We start from the raw sequence: 19,224 nt of genomic DNA, 5'->3' as shown, positions 1-19,224 counted from the left end.
CTCTGGAGGTCATTGTGTCCAACCTCTTGCTCAAAGCAGGTCTAACTTCAAAATTACACCATGTTCAGGGCCAAGTCCAACTGAGTTTTGAAAGTCTGCACTGATGGGGATTTCACAACCTCCCTGAGCAATCTCTTCCAGCGCTTTCCTAATCCATTGTGAAATTTCCTTTCCTTTATATCCAGTTGGAATATCCAGTGTTAAAATTTGGATCTGTAGCTTCTTATCCTTTCACTGCCACCTTCAAGAAGAGTCTGCCTCTGCCTTCTCTACAATTCCTTACACTCAGTTGAAGACAGCAACTAGATTTCTCCTTAGCCTGCCGTTCTCCAGGCTGAATAAACTCATTTGGTGAACTTCCCGAAGGTCCCAGCGGCCCATTCCTCCTGCTTGCAGAGTTTGAGGTCCCTGTGAAACGCAACCCTGCTCTCCAGCACACTGACAGCTTTCCCCAAAAGATGCCATCCACAGTATTGCATGGGCTTCTTTGTGTTCTGTCATCCAGGTCGTCAGTGAAGATGTTAAGCTGTATCAGCCCTACTTGAACTTTGAGAAATGCCACTTGTAGCTGATCGCCTGTGGACTCCTACTCTTCAAACCCCACGAGTGCTCCACTCACGCTGCAGTACACCCAGCCGGTCTGCGTCTCCTGGGTTTGACTGTTACCGATGCCGTAAAAGCCTGTACGAAAAGCCTTGCTGAAGTCAAGATAAAAGACATTGACGGTTCTGCCCTTTCCAGAGTTGGTCATTTCACTGTAGAAGATGATTGGTTTGGTCAGGTGTGATTTGCCCTTGGTATATCCAGGTTGGCTGTTCCCAGTGACTTTTTTATTCCTCATGTGTCAGGAAATTAGTTTCATGGAGTTTCACTCCATCGTTTTTCCTGCAATGGCGTTTAGGGTCTATCCTGTCTGTGACTACCTTCTCAGGTGCTATGCATTGCAAGTGAAGTAGTTAAAATTTTTTAGTGTGCTTTTCTCTCGTCCCTTTTCTAGAGAAAGATTATCCAAAATCAATTTAGTCTTTCTTCCTTAGGTCAGCAGATGTTAATTCCATTCACTCACTGCCACCATAAATCAAGTTTTGAACAGTAGTCTAGCTGTTAAATGATTTATCTGATAGGAGAGATTTTATGATCCATTCAGTTCCTCAATTCAAAGGTATTATAAATACCAAATGAAAGAATGAAACACTAGATGAGAAACTATGACAATCTGCAGTTTGGAATGTTAACACCACTTGTTTTGGCAGCATTACTGGTCTTAAAACAATAAGATCCATATGGATGCTAATTTTCTCAATTTTGAGTAATAAATACAACCTCTTTATGGTTTAAGTAATGATATTACTCAATACCACTGCAGGGTCCAGTAGACGGTTTCATGATGAGGTAATAAATAGCAATTTTGGAGAGCTGATTTATTTGTATTTTTCTTTTATGTGGTTTATGACGGGGGAAGAAGAAATCACAAAGCCAGTGAAAAGCCTTGCCCTCTCCTGTAGCTGACATACTTTGGCTGAAGATATGTCAGTTGAGAAATATGAGATGATCCATAAAGCTCCACACGCTCCCACATTAAAGTCTTATAGAGAAACCTTCAAGTGGAAAACCAGTAACAAATTGCAGCTGAGATGCTTCTGGCATGCTGCACTGTCCTGGGTGCCCTGCCACCCATCTGCTGATTCCTCCGTTATTGCTTTAGTCGGGAAGCGAAGGGGAAGGCTTCCCTGCTTCCCTTCTATTTCATGGACAGGAGCTATGAGGGGGGCAAAAAAGCCCCAAACCCCCATGATGGGTTACCTGCGGGTCTGAAGATGATGTTACTGGCACAGACGCCAGGCTGGCTACTGTTAAACATCTCTGCAGCTGTTTGCCCGCTGGCCCGAGCCTGGTGTCTGTAGCAACTCTTCGAAGTCTCCTTTTCTGCCTCAGCTGTTAGGAATTTGCTAACCCATCAGCTGGGGCAGCCAAGCACTCTGCACACTCTCAGCACCACTCCTCACGCTGGGGCCGCGCTCGGCGTGTGCTCCCAACCCCCTCCCCTTGTTTCAGCTCCAGGAGGCAGTTTCACATCCACTCCTTCCAATCTGCTCAACCCCCTTTCCTACCAAAGCACCGACGCTCGGCGCACCCTGCCATGCGTGCTGCAGGCTGGGGCTTCATCTTCTGCCGGTTCTGAGCAGGAACAAACATGTGCCGCCGGCGGGGTCCTGCCCGGGCTCTGCCAACCGAAGAAACGGGGCAGCTCGGCGCAGGGCGAGCAATCCTCTTGGAGCCGGGTGGTGGAACCTGTTGGTCACTGCTCGTCTGCTCCGCTCAGCCCCGCTGTGACCTAGCTCCTCCCGGGAGGCAGCTCAGGAGGGACCACCGCTGCCCATCCAGAATGGTGCTCAGCCCCAGCTGCCCTGGCAGAGCCTTGGAGGGCCCCAGTAGTTGCTGGGGTTGCTCCACGCTTCCCATCCTGGTGTGCCATCTCCCAGGCTGTTCTCCTGCCGTCCGCGTAAGGGCAGGGATTTTAGGTTCTGCCTTTGGGGAAATTCCAGGCAGAGAAAGTGTCCTGTGTCCTCAGCTATAGGCTTTGGACCTGTGCTAGCCTTGTGTGTTCAGTCTTACAGAAGTGTATGTGCTTTCTTTTTGCAATTTTTCTTCTTGGAAACCTTTTGTTGTTGTTGGGTTTTGTTTGTTTATTTCAGGAACAAATTAGAAAATACATTATTTTAAAATGCGGTGAATATTTTCAATATGAAGTCAGACAGCAGAGCTGTTCTTTGGTCCAGTCACCTTTGAAGAAATGACTGTCATATTACTTTAACAAATACTGTTTCTTCATTTCGAAGGAGTGGCACAGACTCTTGACAGTGATTTAAGCTCTTTAGTGTTGATTTCATGCGAGAAAATATTTTTCACAGTATGACTTTAAAGTAGACTTTTTTCCCCCCAATTACTCTACATGTTGGCAGCAGATTAGCTTTGAGGGAATATTGTGCACATCATAGTTCCCTGTTGATGTATCGGGGAGTCATTTTTGGATCTTTTAGCTCAGTCAGACCAATGACTGATGTTGTTCACGTCTTCTGTTTCTGTAGATTTGAAAGACTTCCTTTTGACAGGGAAGGCGACGTGGAGAAAAAGAAGCCAAAGTACAAGAAATGATTGGCAAAGTGATGATATCATCAAATGTTCAAAGACTTTGCAAATTGAAGCTTATTAGGCTGACATTTTGTCTTCTATTCAGCACTAATTGGAATCATGCCTGGGTGCATGATGTGGAAGGTACTTAATACCTGAGTGTTTATCATGACAAAATGACAGGTATCGATGTCAAGAATGCTGTAGATTTCTGTTTAATGGAGAAAACAATATATTTCAAACTGCAATTACATATCTCATAGTAATTTGTATTCACATTTATGGAAGTCTTCCTGAAATATTGCAAGTAAGAAAAGTTTGTTTGGCCACTAAAATATTGTCCTGATGGTGAATATTCCATTTTCAGGGTTTAAAGTTGTTCTTCAGAGTTCATAAAAACAACACTGATGTACTTTAAAAAAAAAAAAAAAAAAAAAAAAGACAAAAACCCCTTACACAGTGTTTTTACTTGAAACAGATCTGAAAATCCCATGAAGAGTGAACTCGGTCTTTTGCACAGGTGATACAATTCTTCTAAAGTTGTCTCTGACAGCTTGGATTCTTTTGTAGTCTGTGCTTTCTGCTGTATTGGCATCTGTAAAATGAATTGAGAAAAGAGAAATAGAGAGGAAAGTGATTTTTGGAAAGACAGCCAGTGCAAACACAGAGTATGCTGGAATATTTGAAACTAGCTGCATGCTCTGCTGCTGCACTTGGTGTCATTAGGGATTTCTGAGTTCGAGGTGCCTGCCCCTCTCAAGGGCTCATGTGTGCTGTCTGGGGTGGTACACGTGACCAGAGCGTAATTCTACATCTTAGACCTTGTAAGTTTGAAGTCAGATCTTCAATTAAACCTCTAGTATAATATAAAAGCAATATTTATTCAAAAGCCATTGGAAACAACTAGCTGTTAGTTCAGAAATCATTACCTGAATTACTGTTTCCAATGAAATACAAATTGATCATTACAAAAAGAAAAAAAAAAAACACCAAAACCCAACAAAACAAAAAAAAACAAGAAAAAAACACCCCACCCCCCCCCTCCCAAACCAAACAAAAAACAAAACCAAAAAAACCCAAACACAAATCAGTGTAGTCTGGATGCTCATAGGAGATACTGGTCATTATGTGACTGATAGAGCTGCCCGTGTGTTACTGTAAACTCCAGCAATTCTGTAACTAATAAGATGTTGACAAGCAGTAGTTTAGGGGCTGATGGTAATTAATTGTATTGCTGGAATCCTCTCAGGGGTCTGAGTCTACTTTGTGTTAGTGAAAATATATAATAACAGACAGTTCCTGTCCCAGTAAGCTGGTAACATAAATGTGCTCATAGGATGTGAGAAGTGGGTGCAGCCAGCAGAAGGGTGAGGACCCGTGATAAACAGTGAAGTTTATCAGTAGGTTGCCATGGTTTGAGCAGGAAAGCAGGAGACACAGCACGTGAGCTGCTCCCCTCAAGTGGCTCTGCTAATGGCACCATAAAAATGCCTTTGCGTGATCTGTCTGTAGCATTAAGAGACACCTAAAGTATATTGGATACTTGCCATGGCCGCAGCGGCTGCCGTTATCGCAGGTTTCTTGTGTGACTGAACAGAAAAGTGTTTGACTTTAGGTGGGAGATGACGTAAAGAACGTTTTTTGTCTGTTCAAAGCAAGAGAACCTTCCTAACTATTTACATTTGCTTGTAGAAACGCTAGTTGTTCAATCTACTCAAGCTACGTTTAACAACAACTAACTGCAAACCTGAAACGATGTATTGTATTGAATTCCTTGCAGGAAAGCAAATTTAAAGAATAATTTGTTGTAACTTTTGATCTGTTGGATCCGGTTGTTGGGGGGCTCAGGGGGAGGGAATGGAGCAGGACCCAAGCTGTCAATATACCGCTGGTAATATTAGAGAGAAAATGCTAGTTTTCCAGCTAAAGTCCTCTTGGGGGGTGGGGTGGGCGTGCGGGAGCGTGTGTGTTTGGATGTGCAGATGTGTGTGCGGGTGTATGTGTTATTGCCCTCTAATGGATAGAATCCGAACGGCTCAGCTCTGCAGGCTCGTATGGCTTGCTGTAGCCAAACGTTATTTTCCGAGTGTCTGATATTTCACATTTTAGAAGAATCTTGTAGTGTTTATTTGTAAGTCTGAGACATCTTTTGTGGGTAACATTCCTTTGTTTGTGAAATTAATTTGAAATTCAGTAGGAAGTCCCATTGCTTAGAGAAGCGCCTTTTCTTTGTTCTCTGAAGTTTTATTTCAGCTAAATTATAACCACTTAAAATTGGCCATTTTATTTTCCTATTTTTACCATCGTGCTAAAACAATAACTCTTTATGAACAGAGAGTACTGTGTCTCTGTACAATGGCAACGTCAACAGCCATTGAGGGGAGCAGATGAGCAGAGCTCACCCCTTCTCCCCCCCCCCCCCCCCCCCCCCCGCTTAATTACATGCCACGAGTGTCCCTGTCTCAACGCTCCTGACCGGAGCCCCACGTAACCGGCATCTGCTGAGCTCCTGCGGTGTGGTGGGAGAGGGAGGGAGCTCTTCATCTCGCTTCTCTGGCCCACACCTTGGCTGTAGGGGTCGTCCCCTGTGGCCACTTGCGCCCCATCCTGCCAAGCAGCTTCCCAGCTGCTTGTACCTGCCGTTTGCTTTCTAGGAAAAGCGGGGAAAAGCGTGTAACGTAACATTCAGAGAATGAAGTTTCAAGTCTCTGTGAGATTCATGATAAAGTCAAGTATTCTAGTGATGCAGGGTCAGTTAGGCTTTGTGTTCTTAAATAAAACTATCCTTGAAGGTAACTAGAATAACCTGAGAAGGAAGGCTGCAGGCTAGCTGGAAACTGGGTTTACAGTTGTTTGTGCTGACAGTTGTCCACTTCTACATGTTCTTTATAGTGGAATCCTAACATAGGCGTGTTTTTCCCTAGCAGGGCTCTGTTTTCATTCAGTAAATACTTTTGGGAGAACTATATTTCAGAACTACACTTCTCTCTGCAGCCATAGACTTTTCAAAATTTCCAGCGTTTGCTTTTGCGGTTGGATAACCATACAGTGTTTTGGAAACATAGCAGGACACTTGTTGCTCACCACTTTCTTCATCTCCAGCTGTAGATGCATCACAGAGCAGCAGTGAATATCCAAGAGTTACCTTCCTCCCCTCGAGGAGGTTCGTGATGGTGGTGGTAGGCAGCACGGTTATTACAGAGAGGTTCCTGACAGATATGGATTGCAACAAGGCAGATATTCATACTTATGAAATCACGTAAATGTGCTGGGGAGACCAGCAACTGATTTCACGAAGCTCTGCTAAGGTACCTCCAATCTCTCTGGATGTTAAGTTTTAGCCGAGCCCCCACCAGATTTCAATTTATGGTCCGATTAACAAGCTGAATCTAATTTGGAAGAGCAGAAAGAACAGTTCGTTAATCAGATTCCCTTATAATGACTGTGTTGTCATGTGAATGACTTCTCTCAGGTGTGACAGAGGGCCAGGCATGCAGTACTGGCTGTTCCTGTCCCTCCCCAGGGCTGGGTGCTGCCTGCGCTCGACCCGCTCAGCTTGGCGGGCACGCTTTCACAAGGGACGATCCAGTGATCGAGAGCTTGCTCCTGGGAGCAAAAGAAGTTGTCCCTGGGGTTTGAGCTACTACAGTTTCCATTCATTGTGAAAACAGGAAAAAAATGCGTATATTAAGAGAGGCACAAAGGATATTGCAGGAGCATCTTCTCAGCCCAAGGTGGGGACTTCATCTGCATTTATAAATATTAGTGTTTTTCTTCTGAAAATGATGTTTCCTAGCACTACGGAGTGTTTTTTCTGAGAAAAGTTATTTTTCCGTTTACAATACATTGGCAGCCATTGTTTGTATTGTTTAGGATCACTTGAGGAATTTTTCTAAATGTTATTTTGATTTGATGACTTTGTTCATCAGTGAGTTTTGAAAGCTGTGATTGTTTAGGGCACTAGAAGGGTACAATACGTTACTGGGTCACATGCTGGCTTAATGCATGCCCATTGTGATGGCAGTAGTAATAGCACCGTTAAAGAACAAAAGGTAGCAACACATAGTAGCTCTGTATCTGGCCAATCCCCTCGAATTACCATAAATATTTGAGCAATCTGAATAGTTTTGGACTCTGTAGTAAAGCTTTCCTGTTCTTATCTGGCACTGAAGGAATGTGGAATAAAGTATTCATTTAACAAAGTATAAAAATATGTATGCTATGCAGTTATAATCATGTGTCATTAATCAGAAAATACTGCAGAAACTCTGACAAATTAAAAACACAAGGATGTGTCTGCAAGGGCTTTTTCAGTCATTAAAAAGCTGCTTCACCTCTCAGGCAAACTATTTAATGGCAACTTCTTGCTCAGTGTACTGACATCTTCAAAGGCTCTGACATCTGTCGGCCTTTGAACTACCATTAAAAAATATTATCCCATTTCCATTCTTTTATGCCCATTTTTTTAATTATAGCCCTTCTTTCAAGTTAGGAACATGGTTGGTTTAAATGATGCTGTCCTTTCGTTTTCAGCCACCCAGCTGCGGTTTGAATAAATTGATGTAGAATCAAAGGCGGGACTTTAAAGGGAAAAGGTTTGATGGACTTGGACTCCGAACCAGATGAGGTTTTATGATGAAAAGGGTTTAATCCCAGCACAGGCATCGCTTCTATCAGTTGAGCAGTACAAAGCGATTCATATATATAGGTTCACGAGAAATGATCTATTTTTTTTTTTAAACAGCACAGATCTCTTCAGGACTTGCAAATGTGGCATTAGCTAATATTCAGAGAGCTGATTTCCTTTCATCCACCAGAAGCTTATGATTATAGTACAGTTCTCGAATTGGAAATGAGAGCTGCAACACAGATTTAAAGCTATGCTGTCTGATTTGTATTCAATATACATGTCACTGCGGGACAAGCTGGTCTAGGCCGAGCTGGTTCAATAAAGGGAAAAACAGTTTCAGCATCTGAAATTCTGGGGGGTGGTGTGGGGGGGTGGGAAGATACCAATTAATTCTTACCTGCTCTACCTGAGTGTTGTGTTGGATGCTTAGTAGATTACTATCATTTCTGAAGCTGTGCAAACAAACCCTTGTGATAATGTTTCTTTGGCATCTTTGGCATCTTTTGCATCAGAGGCTGCGAGCGAGTACGCAGCATTAATCAGTAATGGCTTCTAATGGAGTCATTTACATGGAAGGCAATGTTGGTTTTTCTGTGCCTGAGTTTCGGGGAGGTTTAGCAGCGACAGCCTTCCTATTCCTTTACAGTAATAGCCTTCATTAACGTGGTAGTTAGGCATGCACGGAGCAAACTGAAATATCTGACTTAATAAATGCATCATTTGTCAAAAATACCGCCTAGTGGTATTCAAGAAAAAAATCTTTCTATTAGTTTCCTCATCTTTGTGTTCATGTTAGTCAAAATGTGGTACACAAGCATGATTTCTTTTACATAATAAGTAATGCATAATAAGACTATGTCCTTCAGAACAGTGATGCTTTCCAGAAAAGTAAAGTAAAATTAAAAAAAAAAAAAGTAAAAGCAGTAATTTCAAAAGTCTGCAAATTATGTCCTCTTAAAAAGACTGTGCTTCATTGTTGTACAGAAAGGAGCCTGCTCCATTTGGTCCTCTGCCTCCAGTCAACAGTTTTTCCTTCGAGCCCTTCCCACAACTGTTGTTCCCTGCCAAAGTATTCCGTTTAGGAGTAGTACATTGTTCCTCATCTCTTAATGCAATTTTGAGGTTGGATTTATTTTATTTTTATGGCAGGATGTGTAGTAAACATAAACATGGACCTGTATGAATGGATTTATTTGATGGGTTATTTTATTTTGCTGGTATTTCATAGAGTTTGTGTGTTTACATTTAAACTATATATTAATATTTATTCAAAGTACAGTAGATTCAAAACAGTTGCATAAATAAATCTGAAGAAATTCCTGTCCCAGGATGCAGTGGCCTGTTTGTCATTCAGAAAACGAAGTGGCATCAACTGAATTCAAGGACAAACTGAGAAGGATGAAAAGGATAGAGATCAATGTAAAGGTGCCAGAGGAAGATACTGAGCCAAACATACTCTCGATTGCAAGAAAAGGAATGTTATGCACAGTTTTCATTTATTTTGTACACAACATCCTGTGATTGATCTTGTTTTTCTGAACTGGTAGCTGTGGAGCATGATGCGTCCAAAAGGTCTCTGAGCTCAGAAGAGCCACTGTCGAGATGATGGGAGTAGTGCAACCAGCACTTGAGGATGAAGGTGCAGAGAGAGGGACTAGAAATGGTGTCAGCTATTGTGTGTGACAGCAGGTACCATCATTGGATGCCCATGACTCTGACCTGATGCCTAGGTTAGACTAAAGACTTCCTTCTCGAAGATTTTCATCCGCAGATGGAGGTGACAAATTTATCCACCAGATATAAGGATTGATGCTAAAGATAGTCAACTAGAATATGCTTCTTCCAAGTAGAAGTTGATTTCAGAAGGGAGAAAGTCAAAAAGTTGCACATGTCTGTAATTTTGCATCTTATTTGTGTAAGCAGCTAACGTACTGATAAGAATGTCCCACAACTTATTGATTAACAGCAATACCGCAACCACTGTTACTGCCTTACAGAAATGAAGGCTCTTTGTAAAGGTAGAAACTTTAAACCTCTAAGTGACACAATTTTTATTTCTGAAGCTGCTGGATTTCAGGATTTCTGCCCACATGTACCGCCATTCATGAGACCTAGAATGAGGACTTCATGCTTGCTTTGAGACTGTCACCTTCAATACAGCAGATGACATCAGTAATGAGAGGTTCCCGCTGTATGAGGTTCTTCAGCGGAGCAGAGCAGTACACACAGGCTAGTGCATTTCAGTCCTCTTCAGGCATCGGCCCAGAGAATAACAGCATTCAGTTCCTTAGTTGCCTTTGTGTGATTACGCTGGAGTCTTGAAAAAATTTATCTTTATCACCTTGATTAACTGTTAGGGCAGAGCTTGGACAGCAACGGGAACCACGAGTCTTCCTCAGGTCCCTCAGCCGCCTGTTGGGGGGCGTCACGGCAGGTCACCTGGACAGGAGTTAGTATCCAACGTTTGCGTTTCTACAAGTAGTAACTTCAGAAGTTGAAGATGGGAGGTATCTTATGTGTGAAGAGCTTATTACTTAGGCTTTTATCTGCATCTTGTCTTACGTCTGTCCTGTCAAGTTCTGCAGCCAATGCCATTTCCATTACAGTCACCATACATAAACCCCTTATGGGACGCGTGGGGTGAAACTTCTGGAATATTCAAAAGATGCACTTGCTTCGAGCAGCAATTTAAACAAATGCATCCAAAAGAGAAGTGTGTGATGCTTTTCTGAGTGGGTTTTTCTGGGGGGTTGGGTTTGTTGTAGCTTTTTTACTTCCAGTGAAGGCTTTTCGTTAGTTGACAGGGAAGAGACATTTCTCATAGACAATACAGCCTGCACCTCTTCTGGGGACAAATTAGGAATGATAATGCGTTTAATTTTGCTGCCTCATAGAGATGAATGTCTGTAGTAATCCTTAAATCTGTAATACATCGTGTCTGCATTTAAATCAGAATTACATGTTGTCCAGGAAATGTTAATGCTTTTAAATTTAATACATGCAAAATTTAAATGCAAATGTTTTTTAAAGCTTTGACTTAGGGGATGCTGGACACAGAAATACTCTCAGGCTGATGGGTAGCTCTTCCCAGTCCACTGCAGAGATCCTCAGCCTCCATTGCTGTGTTCCGCAGCAGGAAAGTCTTCATCCAAAAGGAACACTTTCCTTTCACATCTTGAAATACCGAAAATAAAGCTTTAGATTTTTTCATAAAGGAAAACAGGGAAAACTAAACACGTGTCTGGTGTAATTTTCATCAATCGTCATTTAGGGATAGGTTGTTATGGTTTGTATGATGCAGCAAACCTGGTATTAGATAGAGATTTTTATTTTTTTAGCCACTCTATTTCATCTATATTCTGCTTTTACAAGCCATTTTAGGGGTTCACTGTGTTAAGCAGGTATTTATGACTGGTTGATTATTATTTTTCTTAATCTCCATCATGCGTAAGTTCCATTAGTGCAGTTAGGTAGATTGTTAGGTGCTCAGCTGAGTATCTCCGTTAAAGTTCTTAGCAGAAAGACAGAAGGAAAAGAGTCCTCCGCCTGATCCTTTCTGGGTAGGACTCTCAGTAGTCTTATTCAAATAATTTTGTTTATATGACGAAAAATACAAATGTAAACATTTCTTTCATCAGATAAAAAGAGAGGCGAAGGCTGGATGTTTTAATTTTTGACTCACTAATGTATTTTAAAGAAAATGCCATAAATCAGGTGATACGAAACTGTTCTGGATCTGTCTTCCAGGAAAAAGGGCCAAGTCTTTTACCAGCCTTACAACTGTTAAATGGAAAATGTGTTTACTTTTATCTCAATTTCAACTTGGGAAGTAATCCTTTTACTCACCAGCGCACTGTATTGTTTAGTTACACGTGTAGGGGTTTGACTAAAAATCACTTTATTAGGAAGGCAGTGACAATAACCAACCTATATGAAGTTCTGCTTTCTAGCTGCTGTTAACTAAATTGGAATCAAATGCACTTATGTAAATTAAGAAATCAAAGTAAGCGCCGTTAATTTTAAGCTCTTTGTGGAGCTGTTCAACTGGATGTCTCATTTTCTTTCTTCCTCACTGTTGTTGTCCGCCCCCCCCTTTTTTTTTTTTTTAAAAAAAAAAAAAAAAAGCCCAGTTTGTAGCTTAAGTGCCATTTACATTAGCCGGGATTTAGGCAACTAACTGGCTTCTTTAAAAGTCCAGATCTGTTTCAGCGCGCTCCTTTTTGGGGAAAAAATCATAAAAATTTGTGTTTTGCTTAATACCGCGTCACAGCAGGTCTCGAAAATTTGCTGCCCCTTTTTCACATGTAGTCATAGATGTAGAAACAAAAATGTTGCCAGTATTTTCAGTGTCACTGTTCCTACTGGCGTTTTGATACCCATCTATTACATATTTCTTTTCAGCCTTCAGAAATACCTGGCAGAGTTAGTGAACAGTTTGGGGTTTAGATTACCTATGGAAAGGAAAAGTTGCCTAAGCATGTTTCTCTATAGGAATTGCAGGGATACACTCTTCATTTTCAATAACATTAATGAAAAAGAGCTAAGCAGAAGGTAACTAACTTCTCTTTATTGTTCTTCATGAGTCAACACTTCCGTGGTGGTTCAGGAAAATGCTGAAGTTGTAGAACAAGAGTAGACAAGATACAGCAAGCGTGTTACTAAGAAGTAAAATGTAGTCTTAAAGGGTGCTGGACTTTTCTTGGGACTCTGTTATGTGCAGGAGTTTGGGGTGGAGGGCGGGAGGTGACCGTGGTTTGAATGTGAAGAACAGGGTGATGTTTAGCCTCCAGCAGCACTGTACAGGTAGGGTGGTGTTAAACCTGCCCCCAGCCCTAACTAACACCCTAGTAGGTACAAAATAAGCAAGGTTGGTAGGAATATACTTTTATCAGATGCCTAAATGTTAGAGGTATTTTTCAGAGCATACACGATGTTGAAAAAATCCAAGTAAAGAATCTTACCAAGGAGGTTTGATGCTTAAAAGCAGCTTAATGCTGTTAAAATTAATAGAATAAATATGTAAGTTAGCAGCTCAGCACCTCACTTTACAAGTCCTAGTGGATATTTTCAAAAGAGATGTCAGAGGTGCATTTGCAAAGGTGAGAAGCTGGGATTGTGTTGAGATGGAGTTGATACACCTTTGCATAAGCCCTATAATACGGGAATTCAGATTTTACATTGGTGAACAGCAAACATTTTACTGTTAGTACTGTTTGCCATCTGCGCTGCTGTTACCTAAGTTTTTTTTTTTGATACTGAACATTCATCTGAGTCTAGAGAGCTGCCACTCTTTGTACGCTGTGCGAGTTAGGGAGTACCACTTTGGTTTGTGTAACGGCTTCCCTACAAGAGAATACCTAAACGTCATATTATACAGCCTGATTTATAAACTGCCAACGTTTGATTTAGGAATGCATTAATAACTTCACCCCATCACTGCAGTGTAGGCACATATAGGATGAAGATGCCTTCTAGTCAGGAAGTTGTGCAACGACACCAGTGTTACGGACGGAGTTTTTTCCCCTCGAGAATGAGAACATTGAAGTATGCACAAAATACTGTATAAGCATAGAGTAAAATGCATCTCTTTGAGTACTGAAGTTTTAGCTTTGCTGATCTTTAATGTTTCCAGGAAGTACTAAACTACTGATAGACTACTTACAATGATGGTGGTGCTACCAGGGCTCCTGTGCTTCCATGATTTCAAGAGCTTGCACAGCCCCATGCTTTTTGGAAGATTCCTTCAGTGCTCCTAGGAGGTGAGACCAACCTGTTGGTCATTGAACTGTTGCTCGTTTTCACTTCACTTCACACCATTTCATTTATCTGCTCCCTTAATTACCATATTTATGGGCCTGTGTGTTCTTACCCAAAAGGCATTTAAACTTGACAGTGTAATAGATTGTGCTGTGAAAGCTAAATAGCTGTTTATTACTTATCCTTGTTAATTTGTGCTTGGCCACATCATTACCCATGTGATAATGTGCGTGACATTTGCAGTAGTTTTCTTTGCAAATCAAATCTATCTTTTTAAGCATTCATAATATTGACAAGTTGCTGATTTTACCAGTCACAAGAGAAACTGAACAATAAATTCTTAACATATATTAATTGAAATTGCTGTAATATAAAAAATATTTTCAATATAGTTGGTTAAAATGGACATAATCGAGTTAATTACAAAACTTTATTTAGATGGGGGTAGTTGCCTAAAACGAGAATGGAATCAAGTGTAAGACCTATTACTGTGACTTGGTGAAACTGCAATCGTAAGACTGATTAATATAAACCAATTTTGTTTTAAACACAAATGAACATTACACATCTTTGAAGGTCTTACAGCTGTACTTTTTTTCTAAGCTTAGGGCTACAAACAAATAACGTGTTTACTTTTTTGCCATTCTTTTATGTTAGATGCATTGCTTATTTTTATGATGTCGGAGAAACTTGTATTATCTGTTTCTCAGGGCTTTCTAAAGCTTTGGTGGTTTAAACTACTTTAGCTTTCATATTAATAATCCCTCCTAAGGTATTTTACAATAAGTATGCCACCAGTTGCTGTGTGTCTGGGATGGGATGCCTCATCCACCTCTTCTGGGACGTTGTACCGATCGTGGGTAAAAAGGGAGTCATTGTCACCACTGAATCACTGGGAGTTTCTACTTTGTTCCTTATTTTCCTTTTAATTCTTCATCATCAAAGTGAGATTTGTTTTTACTACAGACTTCCTTTCCCTTGACTGGCCTGATCTCCTTTCAAAAATAATCTGCTACCCAATAGCCAGCGTTACGTATACCTCATCCATCTCTGTCACATCACGCCAGTGTAACAAGACACAAACAAATCTCCCTTTCAGAGGGTTCAGCTGACGGTCCCGCATCGCGCACTGTTCGCGTGCAGGCGCTGATTTTAATATTCTTCCAGTGGAGAAAATGCTGAGACAGTGCTGGCACGTGGAGGCAGAAGGTGGTTCTAACAGGGCTGTTACGGGCTGATATTTTCCGTTATTATCCTAGAAAGGATCATTGTGATCATCTAACCTGACAGTTCATGTCTGAGCTAAGTCCGTGGAACTGCTCAGAGGTTTTGGGGGGTGGTGTTCATTTTTTTAAAATGTGACGTGCAAGCCAAATTCAACACGGCACATTGAGACCTACGCAGTCATCTTCTGCTGAAGCCAAGTTAGCCCAACGCAGAAGAATTTTGGAACTCCCATTTGAAGGGTTGTCCTGATCCACTTGAGAACTGCAGTGGCCTTTGTAAGCGATGCGCTATTTCAGCAGCCGGAGTACGCTCAGCAGCGGAGAGTGGTGAAGGGTTATTGCAGCCTCATCTGCTGGGAGATGTTAGTCACTTACTGTACAAGCTGCTGAAGCAACACCTAAATGACTCTAGATCTGAGCCTCAGGGAATAAGTGCAGAGTGGATTTGATCTTTGCTCTGCACTGCCTTGTTGATGTGACTTTAAAGTGCCTTTGACACTCTTTGGAGCTGAATGTGGCGATGGGGTGGATGTGGTTTGGTGTGTAAGACATTGAGAGGGAGACAGTGGAGTCCGTGTATTCCATCGCTGTGAGTATAAAAGATGCAGTCATGCTTCAGCCTCTTCCTTAGAAAGTGATCCAAGTAAATGCTTCATGGGGTTGAAGTAGTTGCTCCTGAAAAATAAAGGGAATATTATTTTTATTTTTTTTTAATTAGAATGTAGTCATTTGGTCCATTGCTCATCTCTGTTGCATGTAACTGTTGCAGAGTTTCAGACATCAGCAACAGATTTTAATTTAAACGTTTTGCCAACTTTGTATTTTCTTATGCAATTTACTTTTTAAAATTAAGAGCACATGTTTTCCTTCCAAATAACTTGCAGTACATTTATTGGCATTTTAAATAGGCCAAAGTGAGTGAGCAACCTTCTTTTTTTCTTTCAAGTCTATTTTTTCCCTACAGGCAAATTGCTGTGGGCTTATGACCCACCCTTTTTATGACACTATTTCAGCACAGATATTCTTGGTTAGAATTCTAAGTTATTCCTTTGAAACAGAAATAGAAGTCACCATCTCAGCTAGCAGTTTCTTCAGCTATGGGATTGTCATATAAGGGTGCCATATAAATTCATATAATCTCTAAACCCATGCAGTTTGCATATTTGTATTTTTGTTCCATTTGGGATACTCTGTAAGCTAGCGTTTTCTTTCTATTTGTTTTCCTGTGTGTGGATTAATACTCATTTTGCAAAATGCTTTTGTTTGGGGCACGCTGCTATGGCATGGCCATCCTGTGGAAACACTGCGAGCTTCTGCTTTCCTTGTAAAAAAGATACAGATCTCTTTTGTTTTATTTGCTCATACCTATACAAATGAAATAAAGACCATAACGTTTTGATCCATAAAGGCAGCAAGCAGCAATAAAACTTCGGACCTGTTGTATAGTTTGAAGTCTTTATTTCTTAAGTTTAAGCCTTATGTTTAGCACAAGAATGATTTGCCCTGGTGGAGTGTTTAAGGTGTATTTCTCACAGCAGCTCTTGTACCCAGGTTGTTGTTTGGACCATGCAAACAATTTGATAGGCATGGCTCACAAATGTGGATTTGAGCAGCCAGGAAAAGAATTTAAGAAACCAATACTGAGCAAGAGGGTTCAATTTTACAAAGAAACCGTGCGTTCCGATCTCAAGCATGAGAAGTGAGCTTTTGTAATTGCATCTTTTGTTTTTCCCCAGAACTGTTAACAGAAGACGGTTACTCTAAAGTTTTATATTTCATGGATTTTTCACAACTGAGAATTATGTCATCTTGGGCTTTTTTTCCTAGTAGTACTAATGTGCCTACATTTAAGTCTAATTATAGTTGTTTAAACCTGGCATGTGGAATAGCAGGATCTTAGTGGTGGGAAGTTTGGGATACATTTCCTTTAGCAGTTTGAAGACATCCGTGTCGCACCAAGTTGTCTTATGCAGCAAGTTGTTCGGTTGTAAGCTGCTTCTGCCAGTGACTTTGTTTATGGGGAAAAAATAATCTGGCTGTGAGAACTAGACTTACTTTAAGTAATTGACAAGAACTGTGTCTGTGATCCCCAATATAAGCTTTTCCCAGTCACTTTGGAGAGATTAGATGTCTCTTAACATCATCTTACTAGCAGTGAAGTTGCTCCAAAAGGACTCATTTAATCATATTAGTTTCGCTGCCATCACCCCGTCTTCAGATTCTTTCTTCTTTCCTAATAGAACCAAATCTGCTTTTGCCATCTATTAGGTCCAACATTAATGCGCCTTTGCATATTAATTACTGTTACTTTACCTATAACATTCAGCCCACTATCTTTTGGCTCCCCACTTTTGCCTCGGAAGGCTTGGAGCTGTTACTACTTCCACGTGGCAGTAGAAAACACTGTATTGTGCTATTCAATTTTCTAAAGGTTTTGTATGAGAATTATTGAATATAGGATGAAGTAAAGTGGAGAGACCTAACAGTTGAGTTGGGAATTCACCCAATCTCTATTTGGGCTTGTAATATGATTTATGAATGAATTTTCCCTATATTATAAGAAGTTAGCCTTAGCTCCTTATCCTAGAGATTTTATCAAACTTTTCAGGAAACTTCTGAGCAATGTAATATCTTAGTTTCACTTATACGGGGGGGGGGGGGGGGGGGGGGGGAAGAGTTTAAGGATTTTTTTTTTTATTTAAAAAAAAAGGAGGAAAAAGCAAGTGGTAGTGGAGGGGGGATGAGCTCTCAAAAAGAACACTCACAGATTAAAAGGTAATTGTTACTGTTCCAGGCAGGACTTGCAGTGGAGTGGCTATTAAAAACCCAAATGCTACATATGTCAGTTTAGAACTCAGCGAGTATCATCCTGTAGAAATTGCAGCTGTTATCTTCATTGACCTAGTATTTCTTTGGTTAAGTAGAAGCCAGTTAGGCTATCGGGTTTTTTAAATGCTCTTGAGGTGAAATTATTTTCCAAAAGATTTATAAAAGTATATTGTAGATTGTCATTATAGACTAAAAAGTACTTTACATTTTTCATCTGTGTACAGATTTAATTAAAAATTAAACATGTGTAGAGGAAAAGATCAGGAAAGGAAGGAAAGGATCCAGTGCAGATTATACTATATGAAACATATGTATGAGATGATGCTGATATAGCTGAAGTATGTGACCCGTGTTATACTTCTGTACACAAATTATGTGCTCATTCCATCTCTACGCACACACACACAGAATTTTACCTTTGACGTAGTAGGGAATAATGCCAATGAGTAATTAAGAAAGCATGGAAGCAAAAGTCAGTCCTGTGATAAGTTTCCAAGATGGTTAATATTATTTAATACATGTTACAGCTGTGATAGCTGAAGGACACAACTGAAGGTTTGAGGGGAGACATGTATTTTATTATACCATACAGTTCAATTAGTTTGAAAAAAATAGGCAAACTTTCAAGCCTCAATGTGTTTTTTTTTTTATTTTTTTCTTTCTTTCTCTCAGATCACAGTGTTTGTAACTGTCTGTCTTGGGATGTTGATGTACAAGGCAATATATCTGATAGTAACTCATTTCCCAGCTTTGGTCAGAAATGAATGTTTCTTTTTGAAAGGTTTGTAGTAATGTGGTTCTCGGGGACTGCAAATAGATGGTTTAGCTGAACACAGACAGTACATTAAAAATGTCTAAAGAAGAAAAACAGTAGTTGGAGAGAGAAATCAGTTCAGAGCTCTAAAATCAATAACTGGCATTCCAGGGCAATGGGATCTGTAAATATACAATCAATTTTCATCGGATTTTCTTGTGAAACTTTAAATAAGCTTGAGCCAAGTCACCTACATCTGTTTGGTAGAACATCAGTTTCTTGTCTCAGTATTGTCACATTTCTATGACACAATTCCAGGGAGCTGTGAAGTTACTTGTAAAGCAGGGAGGAGGAAGGGGGAAATACTGTGTGAGTTTTTTCATGAAAATGCTCATTTTCAGAATTATATTTATGAATGGAAACACATATGTGCTTGCAACACCATAAATGAGAGTTAGCTGTAAGGACAACTGGTTTGCGTCCCAGGTGTGATGCTGCTATACTTCATTTAAGAAGCTACAGAAGAAATGCATTAGAAGAGTAACTAGTAAGAGTTATGTGCAAGTGTAATTCCAAAGTAATAAATGCGTACTCTACTGCTGCTACTGTAACATAGCATTGTGTATTCTGTATGCTGTAGGAGTAACACCACATATAACTGCTGCTGTGTTGCACGATGTGTTTTGCCTCCCAAGGACCGAAGGATAATCTGTGATCACACAAAAGAGAGTTGTGGATTCTGAAGTTTGTCTCTTGCATTTTAAAGGTTGTGTATCTTATCTGTGCTGTGTTTGCAGAGTCATAAGGGTTCTCTGCATTGCCCCGTATCATCCTCTCTCGGCGTGCTCCAGTTCCCTCACCCGGAGGAGGGTGTTCTTTGATACGTTCCTGGTGCG

At 40.7% G+C, this 19,224-nt stretch overlaps 1 protein-coding gene across 3 annotated transcripts in view; it reads left to right on the top strand.

The window, feature by feature from the left end:
* Positions 1–19,224, top strand: part of CEP112 (centrosomal protein 112) — a 171,843-nt gene that overhangs the window by 88,729 nt on the left and 63,890 nt on the right. The gene's annotated exons all lie outside the window — the stretch shown is intronic.

Source organism: Falco biarmicus, chromosome 1 (genome assembly GCF_023638135.1).
Source record: "Falco biarmicus isolate bFalBia1 chromosome 1, bFalBia1.pri, whole genome shotgun sequence".
In the NCBI taxonomy this organism is placed as follows: domain Eukaryota; kingdom Metazoa; phylum Chordata; class Aves; order Falconiformes; family Falconidae; genus Falco; species Falco biarmicus.
Note: the sequence above shows the minus strand (reverse complement) of the source record. Positions and strands in the feature narration are given on the sequence as shown.